The sequence below is a fragment of the Marmota marmota genome, unplaced genomic scaffold, assembly GCF_001458135.2.
Source record: "Marmota marmota marmota unplaced genomic scaffold, marMar, whole genome shotgun sequence".
Classification (NCBI taxonomy): Eukaryota; Metazoa; Chordata; class Mammalia; order Rodentia; family Sciuridae; genus Marmota; species Marmota marmota.
This window is the reverse complement of record NW_025999853.1, coordinates 18,208,606-18,228,640: the sequence shown is the minus strand read 5'-3', so window position 1 is coordinate 18,228,640 and position 20,035 is coordinate 18,208,606. Positions and strand designations below refer to the sequence as shown.

At 38.4% G+C, this 20,035-nt stretch overlaps 3 long non-coding RNA genes across 3 annotated transcripts in view; 1 reads left to right on the top strand and 2 right to left on the bottom strand.

The window, feature by feature from the left end:
* LOC125617099 overlaps window positions 1–13,845 on the bottom strand; it is a 76,051-nt gene extending 62,206 nt beyond the window's left edge. The window contains exons 1-3 of the long non-coding RNA XR_007347957.1: window positions 11,474–13,845; window positions 9,220–9,290; window positions 210–270 (exon numbers count right to left, since the gene is read on the bottom strand). This is a non-coding gene — a long non-coding RNA (uncharacterized LOC125617099). The remainder of the gene's footprint in view (window positions 1–209; window positions 271–9,219; window positions 9,291–11,473) is intronic.
* Window positions 234–20,035, top strand: part of LOC125617102 — a 24,142-nt gene continuing 4,340 nt past the window's right edge. Inside the window, exon 1 of the long non-coding RNA XR_007347960.1 lies at window positions 234–892. This is a non-coding gene — a long non-coding RNA (uncharacterized LOC125617102). The remainder of the gene's footprint in view (window positions 893–20,035) is intronic.
* LOC125617101 lies at window positions 14,698–19,147 on the bottom strand. The gene is made up of 3 exons (XR_007347959.1): window positions 18,453–19,147; window positions 15,622–15,840; window positions 14,698–15,111 (listed from the first exon to the last, which is right to left on the bottom strand). It is a non-coding gene; the product is annotated as an uncharacterized LOC125617101 (long non-coding RNA).

The following is a 20,035-nucleotide window of genomic DNA, read 5'->3' as shown; positions in this document are numbered from 1 at the left end:
ACTGGACATTCAAAGCAGACCAGGGACATAGGAGGTTGGATATAATAAAATAAGGAAGAAATCCCCAGTGGCACATCTGTAGCTGCAGTGGGTCCAGAAGCTCTATGAGCATAGTAGAGGGATGAGGGAATTAGGAACACACATTTTGGGGAAGCCTAGGCATGTTTGGGTATGGAGCATTTAGAGACCAAGGACAATACTCAACAAACCTGAAAGACAAGCAGCACCATATCCATGTGTGGGAAAGAAGCCACTATCACTCCAGGCAGCCTGTGGAAAAAAAAAGAAAGGAACCATTTGGCAGTCACTGCATAAGGACTGGCAGCTGAGGAAGCCTATACCTGACAAACCTGAGTTTGGTTTCAAATACAGGCCCAGTAAACACACCCTGCAAAATACAGAGTGTGCTTAAGTGACCAGGAGAAAAATCAAACATGGAGAGAGGTTTACACAGGGAACAAGTAGCCTCAGAAACCCAGCTGGCTCTACCCCTCCTCCTCCAATCTGACTGCTTGCAGGACCCCTGGGAAAGACACATCTGGCCAGGAACTCACAAGGACGGGGATAGTACAGATTGTTTGGAGACTGAACCAGGAAACATGGGGTCCACAGGTGACACAGGGGACTAAGAATTGGCTCCCCAAAAATTCTAGTGGAACCCAGGGGAGATCCCTAGGATAAAGTCTTCCAGAATGGGCCAGCAAGTATTGGGCACTGAGGGTGCACTGTTTTAAAATCTTCAGACCAACTGGCATTCAGAGAAGAGCCTGGAGCCCATCTAAGCCTGAACACTGCCTCTAGAATTTCTGCCTTCAGGATTACCTCTCACACCCCAAAAGATCCCACCTAAAACTACTGAGAAGAGAAGCTGAGAATATTTTGAACTCCAACAGTAAGAATTCTTTAAAAATCTTCATCAAGATTTTTCCTTTCTTTGTTTTCTTCTTTTTCTCTGTTTAATTGTGACCTTGATGATACATGAACATTTATATAGTTTCATATTTTTTCTCATTTCTAGCATTTTTGAAGCCAGTTATTTTACATGGATTATTTTTTGTTGTTGTTAACTAGGACTTTTTTTAGTATATTTTAGTTTTGTTTTATGTTCTTTTATATTTATTTTTAACTTTTTAAAATTTTTACTTTGGGGCTGGGGATGTGGCTCAAGCGGTAGCGTGCTCGCTTGGCATGCGTGCGGCCCGGGTTCGATCCTCAGCACCACATACAAAGATGTTGTGTCCGCCGAGAACTAAAAAATAAATATAAAAAAAAAAAATTTTTTTTACTTTATATGTACCTTCTTCTCTTTTTCCCCCTGATTCTCTCTTTTCTTCCACTGACAGCCAATCTCTTTTTCTCTTTCACTCTTCCTTTAATCTTTCCCTTTGTCTTCTCCCCTTCTCCTTCATAAGCATCACATCCTATATCGCTCCTTTTCTCTCCCTGTCCACCATTTGAAACTGTAAACCCTTTTGTAAACTTGCTCTTTTTATTATAGACAATAACTGATCATATCATTTCTGTTTATTGTGATAATTAACATTGTACACATCATAGTAGGAATTATTTGGTTTAATGATGTATTATTTTTGCATTGGTTGTTGTAATTATTTGTCTGCCCCTAAACAGTGAGGTACTGGATACTTTCAGGAACACTATAAGTTCACGGGCCAGAAATGCTACTGCCTCAGATCCACACTGTTAGATGGGTAGACACACAAACAACATGAAAAAGCAAGGGAACAAATTGCCCCAAGCAAACCAAGACACTCAAATAACAGAATCCATCCACACCATAGTGAAAGAAATATCAAGAGAAGGAGTTTAGAATGTACATAGTTAAACTGATCTGTGAAATAAAGAATGGTATATGGAATGAAATCAAAGAGAAAATATAAGAAGTGAACAATCACTTTAATAAAGAGGCATTCTGAACAAAACAAACAGATAGAAATCCTCAAAAATAAAGAAACAATAAACCAGATTAAAAATTCAACAGAAAGCATCACCAACAGGCTAGACTACTTGGAAGACAGAACCTCAGGCAATGAAGACAAAATATATCATCTTGAAAATAGAGGTGATCACAGAGAGAAGATGTTAAGAAACCACGAACAAAATTTCCAAGAACTATGAGATAACATGAAAAGACCAAATTTTAAGATTTATCAGGATAAATAAAGGTGTGGAGATACAAACCCAAGAAATGCACCATCTTTTTGATAAAATAACATCAGAAAATTTCCCAAATCTAATGAATGAAATGGAAAATCAAATACAAGAGGCTTACAGGACCCCAAATGTACGAAATTAAACAGACCAACAACAAGGCATGTTATAATGAAAATGCCTAGCATACAGAATAAAGATAGAATTTTAAAGGCTGTGAGAGAAAAATGTCAGATTATATATAGGGGGGAGACCAATTCAGATCTCAGCTGACTTCTCAATCCAGACCCTCAAAGCTTGGAGGTCCTAGAATAACATATACCAAGCTCTGAAAGAAAATGAATGCCAACCTAGAATCCTATATCCATAAAATTAATCTTCAGATTTGAAAATGGAAAAAAAAACCTTCCATGATAAACAAAAGTTAAAAGAATTTGCAACTAGAAAGCCTCCACTACAGAACCTTCTCAACAAAATATTCTATGAAGATGAAATTTTTTTAAAAAAGTGAAAACTGGTAAAGGGAGGAACTACACTAAAGGAATGCTCAATCAAAGGAGAAACTAGTTCACATTAAAAACTAGAAATAAACTCAAATGACTGGGAAAACAAATCATATCTCAATAATAATCTTAAACATTAATACCTTAAACTCATCAATCAAAAAACACAGACTGTCATACTAGACAAAAGTGCCAAAAATATATATTAGAGAAAACAGCCTCTTCAAAAAATGGTGCTAGAAAAACTGAAAATCCATACTCAACAAAATGAAATTAAGCCTTTATCTCTTACCATGCACGAAACTCAACTCAAAGTGGATCAAGGATCTAGGAATAAGACCAGAGACCATGCACCTAATAGAAGAAAAAGTAGGCCCCCAAAATCATCATGTCAAATTAGGCCCCAACTTCCTTAACAAGACTCCTAAAGTGCAATAAATAAAATCAAGAATCAATAAATGGGATGGATTCAAACTAAAAAGCTTCTTCTCAGCAAAAGAAACAATCAACGAGGTGATGAGAGAGCCTGCAGAATGGGAGCAAATTTTTACCACACACACATTAAATAGAGCACTATTCTCTGGGATATATAAAGAACTCAAAAAACTTAACACCAAAAAAGCCAAATAACTCAATCAATGAATGGGCTAAATGTTCAACATCTCTAGCAACCAGAGAAATGAAAATCAAAACTGCACTGGGAGTTTATCTCACTCCAGTCAGAATGGCAGTTATCAAGAACACAAGCAACAATAAGTATTGGTGAGGATGTGGGGAAAAGGTACACTCATACATTGCTGGTGGGACTGCAAATTGGTGCAATCACTCTGAAAAGCAGTATGGAGATTCCTCAGAAAACTTGGAATGGAACCATCCTTTGACCCAGTCTTTCTGCTTCTAGGTTTATACCCAAAAGACTTAAAATCAGCATACTACAGTGACGCAGCCACATCAATGTTTATAGCAGCTCAATTCACAATAGCTAAACTATGAAACCAACTTAGGTGCCCTTCCATAGATGAATGGATAAAGAGATACTCTCTGAAAAAGATTGTGTTTCATTTTTAAAAAATGGAATGAAGTATGGTGTTACAGGCTCAAAATGCTTGGATTTAGAATCTATAGTTAACTTGAAATCTATAGTTGCAGTTAGCTTTCTTCCCCTCCACAATTGACTCAAAGCTCTCTTTGACACCTGAATCAAATTGCTTATGGAACATGTAGGCAATAGTAGAAATCAGTGCAAATAAATAGGGAACCAATGATTGGATATACACCTACACATATGAATATATGTATTTATGCATGTTTATAAAAATGTGAATACACATATATATGGTGTGTCTATACATACACATATTGAGAACAAATTGACACATATATGGAAAGCTAATATGTAAGTACAGATTCCAAATCAATCATTTTCAAAATGCTCCCTAGATATCATATGTACATATATGTACAATCTACAGGTGGAAGAAGACTTTCTTGAGCAAGTACAGAAGATATTTAAAAAGATGAAAATGTTATCATATAGAAAACTTTACCATACAGTTAAACTTTTGGGCAAAACAAAGCTTCAATAACAAAGTCAACAGACAAATGGTAAGATTGGAAATATTTGTAGCAGAGATGACACTAAGCTTTTATTTATTTATTTATTGTTCTTTACAAATTGACAAAAACAAAGACAATGAACTGTCTTAGTTTGCTTTCTGCACCTATGACGGAAAACCACAGACTGGATAACATACAAACAATAGAAATCTACTCGTTTTGGAGGCTGGAATTTCAATATCAAGTGCTGGTAACAGGTGATTGACTGCATCATCCCATGGTGGAAGGCAGAAGGGGCAGGAGAGGACTAAAGGGGGACAAAGTCACTTTTAAAGCAAACCCATTCTTGCAATAATGACATAAATCCATTTATGAAGGCAGAGACTTCTTGATTTAAAAACCTCCCATTTGGCCTGTCTCCCAACACTTCTGCATTGGGGATTAAGTTTCTGACACAAGAACTTCCTTTCATTCATTTAATCCATAGCAACAAACTAAAAATAAATAAATAAATAAAAAAGGAATGAAGAATTAGAACAGGAAATGCACAGAGGAGCAAACCCAAATGGCTACAAACAGAGGAAAAATGGCTCGTGTTATATCACAGTCAGGGAGCTGTAAATTACAGTAATAATGAGGTATAACTATCTAGTAAAAACTGAAATAATCAATAACCTCTCTTGATCATAGTTATGTAGAGAAGTTATTGCTTAGAATATTTTAAATGTAAAAATAGTTATGGAAAATCACTAACATATATTTAACAAAGATGCATGTGCCATTTATCCCTCAAGTTTCTCTCCTCAGTCCCTCCCACAAATCAACAGAACATAAGGCCTGTGTAAAAGGACACTTTGTGGAAGTGGCTTTAGAGCACGGAAAGGAGAGGGACACAGTATCCAAGCATGGATGAGTAGCAGCCACTCCAAAGAAAGGGACTCATGAGAGCAAAATAGTTGCTTAAGAAGGATTTCTGTTAAGTTCCACTTTAAATTAAAAAAAATGCAGAAAATATACATTGTTGGGTACTAATAGTAACCAAACCTTCACCAAACATGTAAATGAAAAATGTGTATATATGATTATATAAACAAGGGGAGAAATATACAAATACATTTTAGGCCACTAACAAGAATTCAATGCCCTGGAGGGGTGCCAAGGGAATGCAAGCAGAAAAGAGAGGGAAGCAGAAGCTAAACAACAATTGGCAAGACACTTCTCTAAAGAGCAAAAAACTATGTGTGTGAGATAACATGTATGCATTTATTCGGCACTACATGCATGCTTATGCATATGGGAAATTACAAGAAGATTGAAAATCTACTCTAAAACCAAATTCAAACCATGACAACATCAATATAAATACCTAGGGTTTATTGAGCCCTTGCCCTTGGCAGACAGTTCTAAACATGTACAGACTCATTAATCCTCGCAATAGCCTGACTCAGGCGATGTTAATATCCTTATTCTCAACAAGAGGATATTCAAACTTATTCCTTCATTAATTTAGAATGGAATGTTAGAAAATTAAAATAAAATTGTTTTATTTGCTTATTTTGTGATCTTGATTTTTTTTTCCCTGTGGTGTCTGGGTCTAGAAGATAGAATTTAACAGGGTACCATATATAAAGCTTGGTCTACCCAACTAGCCAGAGTTGGCGAGATTTCATCTAAGTCAAGGACAACCACCCTTCTAATAGCCATGCTGACGCTCATTTGTTCAGAAAGAAGGCAGTGAACACCTTCTGCATAATTCTAGCTCCTGAGGATTTGCTGGTGGCCAGGACAGACTGAATTGGTAGTTGGGGCTGGCTAACAATTTGTTTGGCCCTACTGCATTTTGACCTCTTATTCTGAAACTAGGTGAAAAATAAAATAAAATAAAATAAAATTGTGTGGCCTTCCTTGGATACCACCATGGGGTGAGATTCTGACCCCTCCTGAGAAAAGGGGAGTTTCAATGACACCGCAATTCTACCTGACCTGAACTTGTCCATAAAAGCAAACCAAGAAAAGGCCACAAAAGCAGTCTTTAATTAGCAGCCTTACACTAGCAGGCAGCAAATATCCCACACTGATGTTTTAGACAGAAGATAGGGGTTGTGAGTTTTCTATTTCCATATCTAATTCTTTGATTCGCACTTTTTGATTACCAACTTTCATGAAGACATGCCAAGAACCAGAGCGTCAACAACAAAGTGCTTTATGTTCAAATACCATGAGTCTCTACTCCATGTCCTTTCCATATTGACTGTGTGAGTCTCCCTAGGAAGATCAAGTTAAAACAGGACTACAGAAAGAAGTTACTAATTTATTGTATCAAGTAAAAGCCACTGAGGAAATCCAGAATGTGGGTCCACTGCTGTGAATTTGAATCCTGAACTAGATCTTCACTCTGTAAATAACACAAATGAAGCTTCATTGAGTCACACAACTCAGTCTGTCCAAAAGCTAAGACCTTCAATTGCACACGTGTGTTTTTGCAGGGTCCGGACTTCTCCTTCCCTGCTATATTCCTCCCACACCATTTTTGGCAAGGTTCACTCTGGAGAGTCCTGAAAAAGTTTCCATCCAGTCACTCCCTTTGGTTAATTATTAACAGCTCTGGTAAACTTGCTGGTGGGACCGCTGAAAACAACTAACTGAAAAGATGTTTTTGGAGTTCTTTGGGGGATTTCAAGAATCTAATCCTACATACACTGAGATAACAGTGGGCAGAGGTGAGACATGGAACTGAGAAAAGAGGTCTAGTCCCTCCTCTGTGACTAATTGACCAAGTGACTCTGGTCAAAGGAGAGAAGGTAACTCATTAAGTGGCCATTTAGGAACTCTGCTCTCAGACTTCATAACAACCTATAAACTAGAATTTTTATCTCTTATTGTACAAAGTGAGAGCCTTGAACCCAAAGCCTCTAAGCTCTGCATGAGACCATATCGCCATTTAATTTACCAGTATTTGAGGACATAAGTAAACAAGGAAATTGAACTTGTTGCTCTCTAAAGGGTTTTTCTAATTCTGTAAGCCCATGAATCATTTGACCAAGCAAGAAATAAACAATGAATGTCTCTCTTATAATTTCCACATAGCTTTTCTCTTCTTGTCCCGTATTTCCCAATAAACTTTGGAGACATATAAACAAAATTGGATTCTGCACATAAGGATGATAAAATAGTTGTTCACTCATTAGTTGTCAATATAACACGGCCCTTATTCCCCTGAGGCTATTGCCTCACCCTTGTTTATATTGCTCAGTTCCGTCAGTTTAAAAGACATTAAAAAGCAGAACTGGGTTGGCTGTTTTACGTTGGTGGTGAACTTTGTGCCTCAACTGTGTTGCAACCCCAAGGTTTACTCAACCCCACTGGCAAATCAACTCTTTGAGATAAAAGAGGTTTACTCTGGGGGAAATCAGTAGCAGTTTATCTTCTTCTTACTCTGATGCTGGCATATAGCTGGTTGGACGTTTAATACAGCCATCTGCCTATGAGAGTTAATAGAAAAAAAAAATAAGAAAAAAACAAGTGGAACTCGAAGGAGGTTACTACCACATGTGAGAAATTAAAGCCAACACCCAGTGAGCTGTGTTGAGGACGAATACAAACTTCTTTGAAAGAACTCTGCTTTCTCTCTGTGTATATGTGTCTACGTGTGTGTGCATGTGTTCTTTAGCATCTTATGAATGTGTGCACAGGAGAGTGTGAAAGAGCCATGAGTGCAAGGATCATGGAAAAAATAACCAGTGGGGACTCAGAAACAACTCCTACTATTTTCTACACACTTAAGCATCATAAGATTTTGATCCGTTTCTCATGCTGGAAATCAAGTTTTATTTTGTTGATCTTTTCCAAATCCCATATATTGTCATTTATATGAGGAAATTACACTAAAAAAGCAACAAAGTCGTTTTACAATGATATAAGGAAATGCAGCAATGTGAGACATGAAGACAGAAGGGTACAAGCTGGCTCATCGAGGATGATGGCTAAGCCACAAAATGAGCATGCATGTTGGGATTTGCACACTTAAACAAATGTAACACCTCCTCCAGATTCAAGTTAGAGGGCAGAAAGAAGACCACAGCCTTTTCCAGCTTCAGTCAATCCTAGTGATATGGGTTGAATTGTTTCTCCCCAAAACATGTTGATGTCCTAATTCTCAGTACCTGTGTTTGCAACCTTATATGAAAATAAGGTCTTATATGAAATTACGATAGATACTAATGCAACATAAAAGGGGAAAATTTGGACACATAGGAACACACAAACACACACACACACACACACACACAAAATGCCATGTGAACATGAAAACAGAAATTGGTACAATGCCAAAGATTAGCAGCTGACCATCAGAATCCAGGAAAGAAACATAAAACAGATTCTCCCTCATAGGTTTCAGGAAGAACCAATCCTGCCACCTCCTTGATCTTGAACTTCTGGCCTCCAGGACTACAACATAATAAAATTTTGTTGCTTAAACCACCTGGTTTGTGATGCTTCATTAAAATAGCCCCAGGAAACTCCTACACTTAGGTTTCCTCAAGGTCAACACCAACAACCACACCCCCCTCCTCTTCCCCTTCTTCTGCACAACATAGCAAAGAGAAGAAACTTCCAACATAAAAGTAAGTGTCTGAGCTGGGGGTGTAGCTTAGTGGTAGAGTGCTTGTCTAACATGCACAAGGCCCTGGGTTTGATCCCTAATACTGAAAAAGAAAAAAAAAAAAAAAGCCTAATTCTACCCAAATGCCAAATAGAAAGAAAAATTAGGAGCTGCTATTGATCTGCAAACTGTTCTCCCCAAAGGTCTTGAGTTGAGGACTCCACCTGGACAGGCCACAGTACTTGATGAAGAAAACAGCAAAAAAAGGATTTACCTCTAAAGAGTCCTCCAGTTTAAATCTAAATCAAATTAGATTCAGATGTTCTCTTTGCAATGTATGCGTGCCTTCAGACTGCAGCCCCCTGCTGATTTGGGCCGTCCACTTACATAGGTAGGTTTGATTTCCTGGCTTTGTTGCTGTTGTTTCTTCTTAGAGAATAGTGGTTGGATCCTGATACCTGAAATGAGGCTGGAGTTAGCAGTGGCCTAAAAGACTTCAGAAAATGGCTTTTAGCATTAATTTAGGAAGCAGGGTGGGTTCGAGCCACTGAGAGCTGAGCAGATGGCAGTGCACTCTGGGAGTTCCTGGCGAGGAATCTGTCACTAGAAGGGATGTATGAATGGGATGCTTCTGTGTCCAGGTTGCAGGCGGAACAGAAAGCTGAGGCTAGATTTGGCAGCTTCCAATACAAAATGTATTAAAGAGGAATGAATTTGATTATAAACAAATGACAATTTATGTTCATATCTCTGGTCAGTTTCCTCAGGAAATTTTCCTACAAACATCGAGGCTCTTAAATTACTCCAATCAGGGAGTGAGAAGTTCAATACCACAATGGGACTTCAACTGATCCATATCAATAAGCTCTGCAAAGATGGCAGGAATCTAAGAAAAGTATCAGAATGCAGAGGATTTCTTTCTTTCTAACTATGACAAATTGCAGGAAAAAAAATACAATATGAGCACAATGTTAATAAAAACGGAGGATCTGGATCTGTCAATAACAAAATCAGAGCCTCTTTGCAGTTCTGGAAAGATCCCCTGGAAACTGTTGCCATGGGGGATGACTTCTGCCACCTAACAGGCTCGGTTCAAAGAAGAGACTTACCTCTTGGCTAGTCATACTAAGCATACCTCTCATAAGGACACCTGGAGGTCCTCTGCTACTGAACACACCCAGGTTCAAATATTCTTCTCACCCAGTAATGTTCACACCTCCTTCGAAGTTTGTCTCTAAGCAGCTTAATTAGCCTTCTAGAAGGTATCAAAGATGACTCAAATGCAGTTTGAACAATGCTCAGTAGTCAGCAGTTAAGGACGCAATGACACATTCAAATAGCCAAAATACTTTAGTGAATCCTCAAAACATTAGCCCTTCCTTCAAGCAAATAACATATGTTTCTGCTGCTTTTCTGGTCATTATGTGGCTGCACCCACGGAGAGAACTTCTACAATGTTTACCCTCTCCGCATTTGACAGCCATCTCCACATCCCCCAGCAGGATGCCTGGCTGAATTGGGGGGACAGGGTATGCTAATGTAGGTCACCTCCACCTGCTCCTTTGATCTGCGCCAATTATACTCCAGAAAGCAGGCCACAGCAACAGAAAGCATTAATATTAAACATCTATTGAGTGATCATTGTCTAGCATACTCTATTAATAATCAAATGTTTTACATTTTCCTCAATATAACTTTATGAGGTTGAGCTATGATTACTTCCATTTTACAGATCAGGAAATGAAGACACAGATTGTTAAGGAACATACCCATCGTCCCACCCCCACCTTCAGTCAGAGAACTGAGATTTGAAACGCGCAGTAATAGATGTGGGAGATTAGCAAGCTCCAGAAAGTCTGAACCCACTCTGTACCTTGCAATATTGGGGACTGATGGTGGTAAGAAAACTTAAAAGAGCCTTGATTCAACATGTAATGTGGGTCTAGATAATTCTTTTTGTGGGAGTCGGTCGGTCCTGTGCCCTGTCGCATGTTTAGCAGTAGTTCTGACCTCTACTCATTAAATTCCTCATCCCCCGTGTTGTGGCAATCAAAATTGTCTCCAGATAAAATTGCCAACCACCCGCTAGGAAGAAGGAGGAGGGGAGCAAAACCACTCCCAGAACAGAATCACTGAATTAATGTACGAAAATTTATCCAGGTGCAGCATTTTTTTTTCTCTTTATTGTAATGATGGTGTTATTTCTAGAGCGATTTACAGGAGTTTTTCAAAGGCTTTTATTAGGCATTTTTTTTTGTGGGGACTGTGCATGTAGCTTCCCCTAAAGATGAGATGGTAAAGTGTCGAATATGATATGTCAAGAAATTTGTAATGTTTTGAACAACCCACAATAAAAAATTAAAAAATAAAAAAAAAAAGTGGGTAGAGATAGAGATGGTGGGTAGAGACAAAGATGACAATAGAAGACACAAGGCAAATTGCCACTCTTTTTCCTTAATTAGGGGAAAGCTGCCTGGGGCCTGGTGTTTCCCTAGTTTTGAAACACCAGCTGACTAGAGGCTCCTGCCTTCCTGGTGATGTCAGAACTTTTGCCATGATTCACAAGAGCATTCTCAAATGCTTCTTTTTTTTTTTTTGTACATTCCGGCCCTTCTTCCAGAATATTCCCCCTTCACCTTACCTTCATCTTTCTCAGACATAATTCCAGATCTATTTCTTTGTAAATACCACCAGAAATCATCAAATTTGTTTATTGGCTTCTTTGATGAATGCCTGTCTTCTCCACTTCTCAGCTTCTACTAGGTTGTAAGCTCCATGGAGCAGGGACTCATAAATCAATCCTTATGTCTAAAAAAAAAAAAAAATTGCCTAGTACATAATGGGCATTCGATAAATATATGGAACTCACTAATTCTAGAAGTTACCTTATTCCAAACATTTTTACACATCTGTTTCTGAACCATCGACAAACCACTCGTGAAATGCTCTGGATGAAGCAGTCATGGCAGGAGTCAAAGAGAAGAATTTTTAAGAGTGGAGTTGCCAGATGTCATGTTGCTGTGAGTGTAAACCACTACAGGGAGTGGTTTAGACATCCCAGTGACCCTGGAAAAGACTCGCAAACAAACTTTCTTCTCTCTGCCGAGATTTTCTTATCCCAGTGTGGGAACAAAAGCGCCTGTGTGATTCAGCAACTTTTTGCTCCTACTGTGCACTCCACCCTTGCTAGCCCTTCCTGGGAGGAGAGTCCTGGCGCTGTGTCCAACTGACTGTATTCAACCCTTCTTGGCTTTGCACCCTCTTTTTTCTCATTCATGAGCTCTCTTGGGAAATAGGAGATTTTATGTGGTATGATGAGGAGAAACACAAATGTAATACAAAAACAACACAACTGTGAAAAGAAAAAAAATGCTTTTAATGAAACAAATGAATATAGGTTGATTCATCAGTAGGAACACATGGAAATAGTTACACTGAAATTCAACAGTTATGACACTGTTGAAATCCTCTTTAATATCTTATTCCAAATTACATATTTGGCATTCAGGAATTTCATGTTAATTGTCTGCTCAAATATCAAGGAAATACCCAACTGATGGAAAGACTCTTTTTTTTTTTTTCTCTCAATTGATACTGAAGGGGAAAAAAGACCATCTAAAAAGAACCTTAAGTCGTTGCTTCTGCAGCCAGGAAATTTCAAATAAAGCTTGCCTGCGTCCAAGGACTGGAATGAGGTTAGCATGGAAGTGATAGCTAGGAGCATGTATCTACTCTGATCTTGGTCTTCTTGGCCTCTTCTAGGCATGGCCATCACTGTACAAAATCCTGGTCCAATAACGTCAGGCAGGCAAAATCATTGATATCTACCTGAAGTGTTCTTTCCAGTTCTGAGATGGTATACATTTTCTCTCCTGGCAGAAGGACCATCACAGTACTACATGGACAGACTTTACCCATTAGTCAGTGAATCCAAAACCTGTTTCCAAAGTCCCCTGATAACCATGATCAAACTCTTTTCACATTAGTAGCACCTCACCAGAACAACAGAATTCCAAATCTCTTTGACATCTCCATGAGGGACGGTTGGAGCAACCATCTTGTTCTGCAGATTCTTGGTCAGACTCCTAATATGCTCATTCTATTCAGTACTCCATCTCTTCCCCCGCCCCCCCTCTGAATTTCTCCTACCTCCAGTGTCTTTATATTCCTTTGCAATAACAATCTTAGGGAGTAGGCAATATCCCTTGTTTCACCACCTCTAATTTAGATTTAAAAAGAGAAGCAAAGGACCAACTTCCAACTTATGTTTGTAAAATGGACTGAGAAAATAATATAAGCTTACAAACTGAGACAACATAGGATATATCTTGTGGCTATGATATATTAAACCTTTACAGTGGACTTAAATATGTTTAGTTAACAAACTGCCAAAGGTCTTACTAGTTTAAGAGAAAGTAAAGTACATTGTTCAATGTTGACATAACAAACACCATGGCAGAAGAATGTACCACAGGAGTGAGCCCAAAGGACTGACTGGACAAAAAGATCTAGAAACAAACTTTTTCAAAAGAAAGAAGAAATCCAAGAGAATGCTGTTTAAAAAAAAAAATAGCACAGGACATTTGATAAAAGCAGCAAAGGAGACATTTTTCAGGACTACTGCAATTGGGGATTGAGATTGGATTTAACTTCCAATACAACAAAGATAGTTAGGAATTTTATAGCCAAGAAAAAGAGTAAGGAAGTCAGTAGACAAAAATTACTAAGAGTGGGGGATTCTTGCTAAAGTGACGTGGCAGGATTAATATTACAAATTACATAATTTGGAAATTACATACATGTATGTATGTAATTTCCAAATTACATACATTATCCTGAAACTGGATACAACAGGCCAAGATTGAGGCCAAGCAAGCAGAGGGTTCAAAGGAGCCTAACTAAAATTTGGTCAAAAAATGTTCACCATCTCTAGCAGTCAGAGACATGCAAATCAAAACCACCCTAAGATACCATCTCACTCCAGTAAGATTGGCAGCCATTATGAAGTCAAACAACAACAAGTGCTGGCAAGGATGTGGGGAAAAGGGTACACTTGTACATTGCTGGTGGGACTGCAAATTGGTGCAGCCAATTTGGAAAGCAGTATGGAGATTCCTTGGAAAGTTGGGAATGGAACCACCATTTGACCCAGCTATTCCCCTTCTCGGACTATTCCCTGAAGACCTTAAAAGAGAGTACTATAGGGATACTGCTACATCGATGTTCCTAGCAGCACAATTCACAATAGCTAGACTGTGGAACTAACCTAGATGCCCTTCAATAGATGAATGGATAAAAAAAATGTGGCATTTATACACAATGAAGTATTACTTTTCACTAAAAAATGACAAAATCATGGCATTTGCAGGGAAATGGATGGCATTAGAGCAGATTATGCTAAGTGAAGCTAGCCAATCCCTAAAAAACAAATGCCAAATGTCTTCTTTGATATAAGGAGAGCAACTAAGAACAGAGGAGGGAGGAAGAGCATGAGAAGAAGATTAACATTAAACAGGGACGAGAGGTGGGAGGGAAAGGGAGAGAGAAGGGAAACTGCATGGAAATGGAAGGAGACCCTCATTGTTACACAAAATTACATATAAGAGGAAGTGAGGGGAAAGGGAAAAAAAACAAGGGAGAGAAATGAATTACAGTAGATGGGGTAGAGAGAGAAGATGGGAGGGGAGGGGAGGGGAGGGGGGATAGCAGAGGATAGGAAGGGCAGCAGAATACAACAGACACTAGTATGGCAGTATGTAAAAACGTGGATGTGTAACCGATGTGATTCTACAATCTGTATACGGGGTAAAAATGGGAGTTCATAACCCACTTGAATCAAATGTATGAAATATGATATGTCAAGAGCTATGTAATGTTTTGAACAACTAATAATAAAAATTTTTTAAAAAAGGAAAAAAAAATAAAAAATGAATAAAATTTGGTCAAGGAAAAAAGTTTGCCAACATGCAGGTGATAGGTGGAAACTAAAGCTAAGATCCTCTGCCCCCAAAAGTTGGCTACAACTCTTTAGAGTTTAGGGTGATGAAGAAAAGTCTTTTAAGAGGTGTGAGGGCTCTCACATGGCCTGAGGGCTCCCAGAACCTCTGCAGTAGAGCATGATGGAGTCAGAACTTTGGTAAGTCCCAGTGAGAGCTCCTGATTCACGTGGGACAGCAGTCAAGAAGTCGGGAGTCTGTGGAGAGGTGAATCACTCCATTCATTACTCGCTCAGCAAGTATTCATAGAGTGGCCACCACATTGTCAGTGCTGTCCCAGGTGCTTGAGATACAGAAGACAAAACAGGAAACAAAAACAAACAAACAAATTTTTAAAAAACTATGCTATGAAGCAAATAGGCGATTAAAAAACAATAAATAAATAATGTGGTCAGTTAGATATCGTGGAGAATAAAGATGTCTTGAAGAGAAATTGGTGGTGTCATTTTAAATAAATTTGTTAGGAAAGACCTCAATAAGAATGTGCCAACTGACTCAAGATCTCAGTGAAGTTAAGGGATAACCAGTGGGTATCTTGAATGGGTAATAAAAGAAATTAGCCAATTCCTGAACCCACCACCAAATTAAGGTATAGCTACCATTTTGCCACCCAATTGCTCAGGCTCTTTTCTTTTTCACCTGGCTGTCATCTCAAAATGGCCCCACAGGTTTGGGTCATTCCTTAGAGAAGCAAGTCCAGGTTCTTTCTTGTCTGAGTTAGAAACCCTTTTCTGTATTCCCACAGCATGCTACTTCCTCAATCAGAATAGTTATACTTTGTGGTATCACTTACTGTTTTCTCTCCATGTTTTTCTGTAATGGCTGAGAAGCTCTTCTTATGCCACTCAGTATTATAACCCTGTTGGCCACACAGTACCAAGGAGGCAGTGTTGCACTGGAATGAGACCATGTGAATCCATAATCTGGCTCTACCCGTAACTTAACATGTGTCCTCAGGCAAATTAGCCTCCCTGTAGCTCCATTTCCTCATTTATAGTATGGGAGGATGAACCTGGAACAGAGAAAATGCTCAATGAATGGATCTAAGCATGGCTAAGTCCTTCCAGAACATTTCAGTTCACAGAGTGTTTCCTTCCATGATAGCCTGTCAAAGACAGTGTGGCCCAATGCAAGGAGCAGGGGTTTAGGCTCAGAAGAATCTGAGCCCATTTGATTACTAAGCTCCATTTTGTAATTTTATAAACAGGGATGGAGATATCCCTTTCAAAAGTTTGCTGAGAATTAAGAGATAACCTACACAGGGGCCTTAGATAGAGTGGGTCCTTGACAGTTGTCTATTCCGTCATCACCATTGTTCACACTTTATCTATTGTTATCATCCTTCATTAACCCATCATTATACGGTGTCTCATAAACACTTCTTGCGTAGTCATTTAGGACTTAGGTCCACACTGTGGCTTCCCCAAGAGACTGTCATTTCTTTGGAATAGGGCTGTGTGCTTTATTTCTCAGAGATTCTCATAATGCCTTGCATGGGACCATTCCCAGCGTAGGCCCTTGATATGAATCAAATGAATAATAAATAAGGGGAAGAGAGAGAGAAAGAGAGGGAGAAGGGTTTTGTTAAGTCAAGGGTTATATGAAGAATACAGACCTAGGAATGGCTCATGGAAATCAATGTAAATGACTCATGCAAATGAGATAACTGAAATATATTTAAGGCTCCCTTAGGGGGAGAAAAATTCCATTTCCATCCCTAGGATATATATTTATCTGTTCAGAATTCTGTAGATACAGTCCTTTCTAATGAAAGAGATGACCTCTCAAGATCCTTTCTTGACCTATTATATAGTCTTTCTCTCAATCTCTCTCTCGTTTTTTTTATTATCAATGAATTTAGATGGGCAGAAGACAAATAACACTGTATGAATGAGATGCATATTTTTCCACATGATACAAGTGAAATATTCCAAGAGATAACACAGCTACAGTTCAAAGTATTACTAAGAAAAACTAGCTACATTTTTATTAGATAGAAGAATCTCACTGCAAATAAACCAATCTGCTCTTTTACTCCTAAACAGGAAAATCCTAAATTATGAAAGAAAGACATAGTTCTTGTGATTACAGAATGCATTGCAAAATATGTATCATAGAGAGGCTACTACTGATAACCCAAGTACTGAGGGGTGATGAGTTTAAATCTCTATAAAGGAAAGTGGTTGGGCCCATGGGAAAAGATATTTGTTTTGCAAAATGATATCTGTTTCACAAAAAGATACCTGTTTCCTTAATTAATTGCTTCAAAACAAAATTGAAGCAATTAATTAAGGAACTTACAAGTTCACCCCAACAAACCCCCCGCCCTGAAAACAATCTATGGGCCCTCCAATCTACTTCCTTTTAAATGTAAACATAAAAAAAGTTTCCCATTCTGGGACTCAAGAACACTTAAGATCCATAGGCACCTTCTCAAGAATCATGCATTATATAAAATTTTAAAATATTTTGTATAGGGCTGGGGTCGTGGCTCAGTAGTAGAGCATTTGATTTACATGTATGAGGCACTGGTTTCAATTCTCAGCACTCCATATAAATAAATGAATAAAATAAAGGTCCATCAGCAAATAAAAAAATATTTTAAAAACAATTTTATGTGCTGGGGTCATGGTTCAGTGGTAGAGTGCTGGCCTCACATGTGTGAGGCACTAGGTTCGATTCTCAGCACCACATATAAATAAATAAAATAAAGGCCCATCAACAACTAAAAAAATAAATAAATTTGTATACTAATGTAAGTGATATAGCTTTAAATTCTTTTAACAGTTTTAACAGCAGGACTATATTTATTATCTATTGCTGTCATAACAAATTAGCACAAACTTAGTTTACCCTCTTACCACCTTGTCAACACAAATTTATCATCTTACAGTATTCAGGTCAGAAGACTGACACAGGTCTCACTAGGCTAAAATCAAGGAATGAGCCGGGCTAGACTCCTTTCTGTAGGGTTCTAGGGGAAAAAAAAAAAAAAATCTTGCCTTTTCAAGTTATAGAAGTTACCCATAATCCTTAGTTTGTAGCCTCCCTCTATCTTCAAAGCCAGAGATATATAGCATCTCTCCAGCCCTGCTTCTGCTCTCACACTTGTCTCTCAGATAGCATAGGAAGGCTCTGTATTTGCTTATATTTTCATATGAGCAAATACAGATGCCTATTGTTGATGAATTCACCTAAACAATTCCTGTTTCAAGGTCCTTAAAATTAATCACATCGTCAAATCCCTTTTGCCACATAAGAATACACAATCTCACTTTTGCAGGTTTTAGGGATAAAGACATAGACATTTTGGCTGTTCAGTTGCCCCCCCTCCAAAAAAAAAGAAGAAGAAGAAGAAGAAGAAGAAGCCCAGCATAGTGGTGCATGCCTATAATCCCCCAACTGAGGAGGTTGAGGCAGGAGGATGACAAGTTCAAAGCCAGCCTCAGCAATGATGAGGCCCTAAGCAACTCAGTGAAACCCTGTCTCTAAAAAAAAAAAAAGAAGAAGAAGACGAAGAAGAAAAAGAAAGAAAACCACAAGTCTCAAATGAAAGAAAAAGCAACCTGAAAATATTAAAAGAAATTAAAACCAATCTACACAATGGAAAATTAAAACAAATACCTGGGAAGAGGGGAGGGAAACAGGCATCTTTATGTTTTCATATGAGCAAATCTTCATCAAGCACTGCTTTAAGAATAAATGTGAGGGGTGATGGAGAGTTCACAGAGCTTTGTAAACCATGATCTGCCCTTTCCTCTTCCTCATTCCTCTCTGCACAGTCCAGCCTCACCCACCTGGTCCTCATAGCAAGACTACGAGAGACTTGGGCTCTTGACACTGTGCAGTGTGGTGACCTGGAGTGTGGAGTTACTACATTTATCAAACACTAGGAGCTCAGATGTCCTAAGGACACATTTGTATCATGCGTGCACACTCACACACACACACACACACACACACACACACACACCATGCAGACAAACATATGTAGACACACTGCCTTTTATAAAAGGTGGTATTAGTACACAAATGACCCAATCTGAGGCTCACTCACAACTCATCAAATGGCTTTTTCCTATAAAAATTAATCCAAATTAGAAATAAAAAAATATGATACCACTCTGAGCTATACTTTTTTTAATATTTATTTTTAATTGTAGTTGGACACAATACCTTTATTTTATTTATTTTTATGTGGTGCTGAGGATTGAACCCATAGCCTTGCACATGCAAGGTGAGCACTCTACCACTGACCCACAACCCCAGCCCCTGAGCTATACTTTTTAAAGTGCATTTCTAATGATTCAGTTTACCACCACCATGTTCCCCCCATATAGAAGAAAGTGCATTAGTAGCAAATTTCAGTGATACTCTCCTCCAGAAATAGACAGGGTGTGGGGATAGTCCTCTGGAAATATTTACTCACGTTAACCTGTGTGTTGAATGCCAGGTTCTGCAACGGAGTCAATATACTCTGATCTCTCATTATATCTTTTTATCACTTTTTCTCACATAAATAGTTTGAGTTTCCAAACCTCTGACATTCTGCTATAAATACCATTCACTCATGTTTTGTTAAAACACTCCATGTTACTTCTTGGATTCCAATTACTCAACAGAAGGTGCATTGAATTTGCCTGGGAAACAGGGACAATGTCTGATTGTAAAAATTTATAGCATTCCCTCCCTCCCCTCAGAGTATTTTAGACATCTAAGAAAGTTAAACCCTGGGGGAAAATATAAACAAGCTGCTTGAAATATCCACACAATTACATATTTTATTTGTGAAAAAAAAAAAAATACTGCCGCCATCTTGCCAGGCAGTGCAGAAAGCAAACATTTATCTCCACATAATTCACACATTTTTTTCTTCATTCCCAACAACGCCTAAATGGCCTAAATGATAAATTAAACATTTGGCTAAAACATACCAAGATCCCAAGTGTAAATGGTGAGACTGCACCCTGCTTTTAGTAATAAGTGAGGTAGTAAATATTAGATGAATCAATAAGCTTCTCAGAGAATGACTTCACCAAAATGCTACGCATACCAGGGCAAGGAACCATATTTGAACTCTTTCCTTTCTGATGGTTGAAAAACACATTTAATTCCCCATAGAGCAAATCTCTCTCTCTCTCTCTCTCTCTCTCTCTCTCTCTCTCAACACACACACACACACACACACACACACACACACACACACC